Source organism: Canis lupus, chromosome 16 (assembly GCF_048164855.1).
Source record: "Canis lupus baileyi chromosome 16, mCanLup2.hap1, whole genome shotgun sequence".
Lineage (NCBI taxonomy): Eukaryota > Metazoa > Chordata > Mammalia > Carnivora > Canidae > Canis > Canis lupus.
Window position 1 is genome coordinate 51,192,358 of NC_132853.1, and position 9,321 is coordinate 51,201,678.

A 9,321-nucleotide genomic window follows, 5' to 3' on the forward strand; every position below is an offset into this window, starting at 1 on the left:
GGCCCTGGGGCTGAAGGCGGCGCTAAACCACCAAGCTACTGGGGCTGCCCTGCACTCACTTTTAATTCAGTGAGTAAACTAGTCAGATCTCTGGACCCCACACACTAGCTAAGCCAGGACACCATTCCCAGGATGGGGGGAGGGCGTGGTTCGGCTCAGGCTGGTGGGGAGAGTACACAGTCTATTCCTGGCATGGAGCGGATTTCAGGAAGGAAGAGGACAGAAGTAGGGACAACGGATTATCACTCTGCTTGCCTGTGTCAAGAATTCTGTCTCTACATTTAAACACGGGTGTGTGGGATTTTCCGGGGACCCACTTCCACCCGAACAACAGCACCTGGCTCCAGGGGAGCTGGCCAGCTGCCCACTTCTATCTTGATCCCTGTAACAATTTATCTGTTACAAGTGATTCTATCACCAGGGTCAGTAGATGCCTTTGCATAGTCATCCAATCACAAGTCAACACTTGTTGCAACACCAGAGGCTGCTGCTCTTGAAACCATTCACTAAGCAATTTACTATGTGCCAGGCCCTGGGTTAAGTACTGCATCACCTCCTTATCCCCTTTAAACTCCACAGCAACCAGTGAGTTAGGTCCTGCCATACCCCCAAGGTGCAGACAACAAACTCTCCAAGAAAGAAGCTCATCAACACAGCTTGGGTCCCGTAGTGAGTGGGAGAGCTAGGATTTGGACCTAGGAGGTCTGATCAGTGTCTACACCCTTAACCACTGGCCCAACCTAATACCTCTATCTATAAGACACTGTCCTGTACCAACGGTCTATCAAGGAAGAAACAGTGCCTGCCTTCATGGTATTTTCACAAACCTTCCTTGAATACCTGAGGCACAACATATATTTTTTTGGGGGTGGATTCATTTTTTTTTTTTAAGATTTTACTTATTTATTCATGAGAGACACAGAGAGAGAGGCGGAGACACAGGCAGAGGGAGAAGCAGGCTCCATACAGGGAGCCCGATGGGACTTGATCCTGGGTCTCCAGGATCATGCCCTGGGCTGAAGGTAGCACCAAACCTCTGAGCCACCCGCGCTGCCTGGGGGGATTCATTCTATAGTGTCCCTAATTTGAGCAAGTACAGAGCCCACTGAAAAATCAACACAGCAAAAAGATATTCAGATAATCCACTTGGAAGTCACTCAAGTTTGTATTTTGTGGAAGCTGATTCTAGCTGCACATCTGCAGAATGTCTCTTAATCAAAAATTCCAGAAAGTTCAAAAATCATTCCAAGGTGGCCTCACAATGCTTCCCCACACTCAGGTGGAGGCCATCTATGCAGGAAAGGAACCTGGCTGAGGTGGCAGGGCATGGGGCCTGGAGACAGGAAAAGTGTTCTTAGACAGTAACCCCTTTGGTGAGGTAACTGGGGTGAGAGTGGCATGCATGGTGTATTGTATGTCTGATTGCCCACACAGGGTTCAGGGGAGGTTGCAGAATTATAGCAGCCTCCGATTTTCTCCCAAGGCAGAGTAGCAGTGAGTCTTGGGGACGAAGGACTCTAGGTACTTCTACGTCTATGCCACAGCATAAAGGAATATTTACTGCAGAGACTGGGCCCCAGGAAGCAAGAAAAGCCTCCAGGCCCACTTCCACCAAGGAAGCCCTGAGATTCTTGCGTGAGGCCATTCCTATGTCCACCCAACTCAACTCAGCCACAGGCTCAGAGCTGGTCCCACAGGCTGGTGCCAAGGCTTTGATCCCTCTGGGGGATCTAAGATGAGGATCTGCTGTCCCTAAAACTTCACTGATTTGACCCGGACCATAGCTAAGTCTATGCCATGATCTCCTGATCTTGATTTCTAGCCTTCTCTGAGCCAATCAGAACCAGCTGCTCCTTTGTATGACAGAGGGGTCTTGAAAGCCTGGGTCTGGGGGAAGAGGTTTCAAGTTCCTGGAATATCTTCTCTTTGTTTTATAAACAGAGACACAGAGGTTGAGTGAAATCCCTTGCTCTGTGTGTCAGGGCTAGATCAGAAATTATGAGCTTTAGGTTGTGCTCCAATTATGGACTCTTTCAAAAGTTCATTTTGTGAGTCCGTGGCTTTGGAATTTGAATCTTCCACTGAGTCAATGTTACAAATCATGCTTGGGTTCCTAAGCTAGCCCACAAAGGCCTATTAAAGCCACGTGTAGCTGAGAAGGGGAGGGAGCTAGTGTCAGACATCCAGCTCTACTACTCACCGGCTGTGTAACCTTTAGTGAGTTACTAAACCTCTCTGTACTTCAGCTTTTCCATACATAACAGAGATAATAACAACAGCACCTGCTACAAAAGGAGGCTGTTGGATGAAATGAGAAAATCTCTGGGGAGCACTTAGAACAGTGCCTCTGGGGGTGCCTGAGTGGCTCAGTCAGTTAAGCATCTGCCTTCAGCTCAAGTCATGATCCCAGGATCCCGGGATTTAGTCCACACTCAAGGAACATAAGCTGCCATTATGATAAGAGTGCCAGAGTAACAATGTTTCTAGAGCAGGGCTTCTGACACTGCCATGAGTGACATTTTGGACTGTATATGCTTTGATGTGGGGGACTGTCCTGTGCATTACAGAATGGTTAGCAGAATCCCTGGCTTCTACCCACTTGGTGCCAGTGGTACCTTCCCCAGGTGTGAAAATTAAAAATGTCTCTAGCCATCTTGAGGACCCAGGGGGCTGAAAACCACTGTTTTACAGGAAAATGGCTGAGAGTCCCAGCTGGACTATGGGGGTCCTCTCCTGGCTGCAGCTCAGCTGGTGAGGCAGTAGTCTTCCCTTCCCCACCTGCTCAGGTGCCCCTCCATGCTACTGCTCCTGCAAATCACCCATGCAAGCACCAAGGGTGTCAAGCTAGGAGCGATTAGTCAGGTGGATATTTTGGGGGATGTGGAAGGATTGAGGGGCAGTTTTTGAAGTAGGATAATGAAAAAGTCGGGGGGGGGGGAGGGGAAGGGGCAGAGCCAAATGGAGTTTCCCACCTTCATGCATCCTTCTGACCTCTGGCACCAAGAGGTCTCAGATATGGCTGGGCAGGGCCTTCTTTCCCCCTGGGGTATTGTGTGCTTTCTGCCCATTCCCTCTTCTGCACATTTCCAGCCAGCAAGGGTGAGGTGCTCAGTGGGGACCAGGGCTCTGGAGCCAGGGAGTGCTGTACTGAGAAGGGAGAAGTCTTGGCAGCAGAGGAGGGAAGGTGTGGAGATGCACCAAGGGGCACAGGCAGCTTCCTGATTCCATGACCTTGAATATAGCCCCCTCCCATTCTATTTTCTCTTTACCACCTTTTTGACCTGCATTTCCCCATTTTACCCATTTATTTGTTAAATGGGTATAGACCAAATACCTATTGTATGTCTAGCACTATATTAAGCCCTTGGGGGTGTTTTTATTTGTTTTTGAGCGATTCTTTTCCGTTTTTATAAAAGATTTTTATTTACTTATTTGACAGAGAGAGAGAGTAAGCAGGGGAAGCAGCAGGCAGAGGGAGAAGCAGACTCCCTGCTAAGCAGGGAGTGCCAAGCAGAGCTCACCCCAGGACCTGGGGATCATGACCTGAGCTGAAGGCAGATGCTTAACAGACTGAGCCACCCAGGGCCCTGAGTGATTCTTTTTCAAGGTGGGATTAAGTACAATACTATCTAGTTGTAAAACTATCATGTGTTTAGTTAGACAACTAATATACATACACAGAGCTGCAGAGACACTCAAGCCATATATGTAAATGCTGAGGGAAGGTGTAATGAATGAAACACAATTTCTTAAAATCTTCAACAAACGGGCTTCATGAACTGATGTTAAAAGGGCAGAAAGAAAATTCAGACCAAACAAAGAGCACCGCAATCCTGTTACATCTCTAGGCTGGCACTGCCCTCCAAGGGCATGTGGGCCAAAGCACATGTTCAATAAAAGGGGCTCTTTCCCCAAATGGAATAAATCAGACCCCTTCTCACTCTGATTCTACGTTTTCTTCTTGCAATTTGTGGGAATAATCCATTTCTTTTGTTCTTGTCAGGGATGCTGAGCCTGATACCTGAAACCAGTTAAAAGACACGCCTTTTCACAGTGGGCAGGTGCAGAGGAGGTTTGTGTGGGGCAGGCACACAGAGTCATGGACTGTCACTTGTCCAAAACCCAGCAAAGCCAACAAAACTCTCCTGCCAACTATCCAAAGGCAACCCCAAGAGCCAAGCCAGGTTATTGCAGTCAACACAAGCTGTTACAGAAGCAACTGTTGGTCAAGATATTGATAGGCTTCAGGAGTCTCTGGGGACCAGGTACTGGGATGGGGGTGGGGTGGGGGTGGTAATCCATTTATTGTTTAGAGGAAGGGTTTGGAGATGAATAAGCAATTCTTACCTAGCCAACCTAAGTAGCGTTATAAAATGAAAAATAATACCTTCATTAATTTTGGTAGGAAAGACATTTCTCTTTCTGCTTTAGGGAAAGGGATTAAAAAGCCATTCTGCTGAGCCTGAGCACAGACTCCAGAGCCAGCACCCCCCCCCCCCCCCCCCCGTTGCTGTCCCAGGTTCCATCATCCATCCCAACTGGCCCAACTGGGGACGGGGCCTGGAGGTTCCTGGGTGCCGGATGCCAAGTGGGGTCTCCTGGGACGTAAGTGAGCTCCCGCCTGATGGGGATTATCGGGGACAGGAGTCGATGGCCCTCGGATCCGTGCCTGGAGATTTCCCGTGTGGGCGCAAATGCTGGATCCCTAGAGATCCCCGGGGGTGGGGAGGGGGGAAGCCGTTTAGTTGGAGCAAACGGAGAGGCAGGGATGGTGTTTCCAGATCTGCTAACGAAGATCCATTCCCCGGCCCCTGGGATTCCTCCATTAACAGCCCCCAAGCCTTGCGGACCAACGGAGAGCCACCCCAAAGCCGCCAACACATTTCAAAATGGTGCAAAATCGCGGACATTTGGACTGCGCTTTGTTCCCGGCATTGAGCTAAATGTGTTCACTCCCGCCAAGCTCCCTTTCCCCCAACAGACAGGACGTGACCTCTCCGCCTGCGGTCCACCCCGGGCAGCTGTTGCCGTGGGCTACCGGCCGAGACCCTTGCTCTGTCCGCATCCCGAATTCCGCGTCCAGCTCTAGGGTGGAGGGGTGCGAGCGGAGAAGATGCTCGAAGCGATCCTTGAGCCTCTCCTGCAACCCGCCCTCGGCGGACTCAATTCTGCAGGGACCCCCCTCATGACCCCGGGCTCCAACCTCCCATGCCACAGACAGGAAGGTTCGGCGCGGCCCCTGGTGGGCTCTTGGCCCCGGAGCCGGGCCATTCCCTGGACACTCAGATCAATCTGTGCAGCTCGCGCGGATGGTTCGGCTCCGGAGATGCTCATCGGGCTCAGAACTGCGCCCCCGCGTCAGTTTTCAGCGATAGAATTAGCCAGAAAGCCGCGCGGCCGCTGCTCCACGCAGGAGGGCGAGGCTCGGACCCCTTTGCCAGGACCCCCCTTTCCCGCCCCCCACCTCGTTCCTAGGGTGGCGGTGAACTCAGGCTTTTAAAAATCTTGCACGTTCCCAAAATAATACTCGGCCAGAATAATAAAAATACAAGAGACGCCGATCTGGGTGGTTGAGGCCGCCGGAGGCCAATTAGGAAGAGCCACCGGCTCAGGGTTGCGGGGAGGGGGGTCTCCCTCCTGCGGCCTCCGTTAGACGGAGGGGCTGCGGCCTCGCCAGCCCCTGGGGTTCTCAATCTCCAGGGAAGGGGCGGGGCAACGCCCAGAGGTCCGTTCTTGGGACGCGTGTGGTTTCTATAGCAACCTCCCCTCCGCACCCCCCCTCCCCTAGTCGTGTCAGGAAAAATGGGTGTGGCCCGAAGCGCAGGAGGACCCCTCTTGCCCCCTCCTTACAGTCTCCCGCTCCGCGAAGCAACAGGGCAAGAAGCGGAGAGGGGCTCCGCCTGCGTGCTGTCCCCGCCACCCGCCCCGCGGGGGTAGCCGGTGCCCCCTACTGGGCAGCCGGTGGGGGGTAGCCCTCAGGCCTCTCGGGGTGTCGGGAGGGGCTTCCTCCCTCTGCGGCCACCCGCACGGAGCGCCGAGACCTCGAATCCAGGCCTCCGGCCCCGCGGACGCTTCTGGGCGCGCCGCCCGCCTCTGGGAGGGGGCCCCGCGGGGTCACGCCCGTTCCATCCGTGCTCTCGGGGCTGTGACTCGAGTTCCCTGACCCCTGCAAGCCCGAGATCTAACAAAGAGCTCGAAAACGAGGGGCGGAAAATAGGGGGAGGGGCGGGGGCCTTGGTTAAACACTCTCATAGAGAAGAGGCAAAAAACCAGGGCGGGCAACGCAGATCACGTAAGCCCTACAAACAAAGCGGCTAGCCCCCGAGAAGGATTCGGGTGAATGCCCCAGGGCGCGAGCCCACCGCCGCAAAACGCCAAGATTTCAGCGCTGATTGCCGCCCTCCCCCCATTAATTACAGTCCCCGCCCTGTCCTCCAAAGCCCAGCCACCCGGCTTGGCACGGTACAGTAAAGACATGACACGCCGCAAAAAGATGGCACCTCGCGTTTGGAGGGGGGGAAAAAGGCAGGGGTGGGAGTGGGAGGAGGCAGAGCCTACGCTCCCCCTCCTTGCCCACCCGGGTCCACACCCACTGCCGCAGTGAGGGGCGAGCCCTGCGCGCCAGCCCCGCGCCTCCGGCAGGGAGCGCACACGCCGGACGCCAGGCGCAGAGCGCAGAGAAAGGGGCCCGCCCCGAAATGCACCTGCAGCCCCCGCGCGCGTCTGCGAGGGGCTGCGGCTGCCAGCGCCAGCGAGCCGGCATCCGCCGCCGTCGAGTCCTTCCACATCGCAAGGCCAGGTGACCCCAGCCTTTCGCCATTCCGAGCCTCCACCTCGGGACCGGCGCACTACCTTTTCTCGGGCACGGCGCTGCTCGCGTCCCGGTGCCAGGCGCGCGCAGGGGGAAGGGCAACTAAAGTGACAGCGCCTGGACCCCTCCCCATCTCCCCGATTCCACTCCCAGCCCCCAAATGTCCCCTGCGGGTTTCTGAAGGAGGAAAACGGGGAGGGGGTGGGCCACCGCCTTAAATCAGAGGCAATGAAAGCCCCATTGGAATTGCTACCGGGGAGGTGAAGGGAGGGGCAGGCAGGGAGTCATCTTTTCTAGAACCGGATCCATACCTTCCTGAAGGATTTATGGCAAACCGAGGCGGATAAATCGGATTACAGGTTCGGTTTCGGGGGTCGTCATTGGACACCCCCCAACACACACACATAGACACACGCCCATTGCGGCAAAGGCGACGGTCGAGAGTGCACAGCAGCCCCCTCCCCCAGGTCACCACCATCCGGGCCCCACCCTTCGGGCACAACCTCTGCCCAGGTCCGCGCGAAGCGGGTCTTATGGACACCCCCCAGCACACACACACACACACGCGCGCGCGTGAGTGCATCCCTTGCATGGATCCCTTTCCAAGCCGCCCTAGTCCCAGCGCCCGAGCGCACAGGGCGCAGGGAGGAGCCCCAGCCGTGGCCCCCGACCTATGCTTACCTCGTGAACCCCATCTCTGCCGCGGGGGACGAGGGGCGGCAGCCTGGGAGTGCAAGGAGGAGGACGGGGAGGCAGATTTAGGAGCCTCGCGCTTACCTGATAGTGGACAGAGGGCGAGGACAGGAGAGGAAAGAGGAGAAAGTGGCTGTGGTGGCGGCAGCAGAAGGTGGGCGGCGGCGGCGGCGGCGGCGGCGGCGGCGCTGCTGCTGCTGGTGCGGGAGCTGGTGGGTGGCTGAGAGCGCGAGCGCGCGCACCAGCGTGAGGGCGCGCTCCCGGGGCCGGCAGGCGGCGCAGGCGCGAGCAGCGGGAGCGCGAGCCTCCCCAAGAGGGGCGGGCAGCGAGGCCTTCCTTCGCGGGCGTTTTCTCCTCCGGCCGCCAGTGGGCGCGCGCGAGCGCCCCCACCACGGGGCCCTCCCCCGCCTCCTGGCTCCGTCCTTCTGGCGCTTCCCTTCTCCCGTGTCCCCTCCCCCCGCCACCTCGGGCCGCGGCGCAGGCCGCTATGCGCATGTGCGTTCCGTGGCGCACGCGCACTTGGCGTCTCCTCCCGCGCCTGGAGCCTTTGTCTTGTCAGAGGGGTCTCCGCCCTTGGGAGCCAGCCTGGGTTGCCCCCTGGATTTGCCTCTTTTCCTTCCTGCCCCGGAGTGATGGCCTGTCTCGGTCCTGGGCGGGTTTCCATAAAGCTCCCCAGTCGGCCCAGCGCGGACCTCAAGGCCTCCCCCCGGCTCGCCCTGCTTATGGCTGGCCGGGCCTCCCGACCCCTTGAGATGGGCTCCCTTGTTGGAGATTAGTTTCCCCGGGTCGGCTTCCTTTCCACCTGCTATCTTTCCACCTTTGTTGTTGACCAAGGTGAATTCTTAGTCCACTTTAAACAGGCTCGGTTGTCATATAGTGCAGGTTTGGTGTTCTGTTCTTTTTTTTTTTTTTTTTAAATCAAGGAGCATTCAAATCTATTGATCTAACCGTAATCTTAGAATAAAAATTTTAATTGGACGAAGTTCCCAATAGCGCTTATCACGTTGCAAAGCATTTTCATATATAGTTATTTTTTACCTTGCTTGTTGAAACACCCTTAGACCGTAAGTAGAGCTTGCAATCCAAATTTCCAAGTGCCTGCTAGAGATTCTCACCTGGAGAGCACACCTCAGACTGAAACTGACCAGTGGCTTTCCTTCCCCCGGTCACCCAGCCCCCGGATTTTGGCCTTACTTGGTCTATCCAACACATTTAACTTAAGCCTTAGCAGTGGGAGGCTTTATATGGATGGGGGGGGGGGGGGCAGCTCTCTTGTCCTAGGGGGATGGGAACTTCTCTTGAAGCTTTAATGTGCATAGCACTTATATTCTCTTAAGCAAACCCAACATTGGATGTTACACGTTAATACAAAAAGCAGGCTTTTAAAATGCTTTATTCACACAAGATTCATATGTGATTATTGGGAGCATGGGTGGGTGATGAAAACGCGGGGCTAATTTCTTAAACTACTGGTTCTGAGTCTCTGGAATTGACCTTTTTGTTGTTGTTAGAACTGCTGCCACATTAGTTAAAGATTGCTCCCTTGTTCTGGAAACTAGTTACCTTACTGGTTGGTCTCCCTGCTCTCTGTTTCTCCCTATGTCAGCCCAGCCTGCATGCCATAGTCAGGTCAGTCTTCAGAAGCAATCATTTTAATCATGGCATTCTTTTGCTCAAAAATATCTATAGGTTTCTAACTGCCCCCTAAATGAAGGTGACTCCTTAGCCTTAAACTCCTCAGCATTCAAGGAGCCCCTGTGTTCTCTTCTCTATTTAATGGCCAACTGATTTTGTTTGGCTGGCATTTCCCCACCTGT

General features: G+C 54.8%; 1 protein-coding gene across 22 annotated transcripts in view; it reads right to left on the reverse strand.

Moving 5' to 3' along the window:
- Positions 1-7,746, reverse strand: part of MAPT (microtubule associated protein tau) — a 101,643-nt gene extending 93,897 nt beyond the window's left edge. For 21 of the 22 annotated variants that reach the window (XM_072781310.1, XM_072781307.1, XM_072781295.1 and 18 more), the window contains exon 1: positions 7,589-7,746. The gene's annotated coding sequence lies outside the window, so the exon portion shown is untranslated. Of the gene's footprint in view, positions 1-7,492 lie in introns of all 22 variants that reach the window. The other variant, XM_072781289.1, reaches the window with a different exon arrangement.
- Between the last annotated feature and the right edge of the window lie 1,575 nt (positions 7,747-9,321).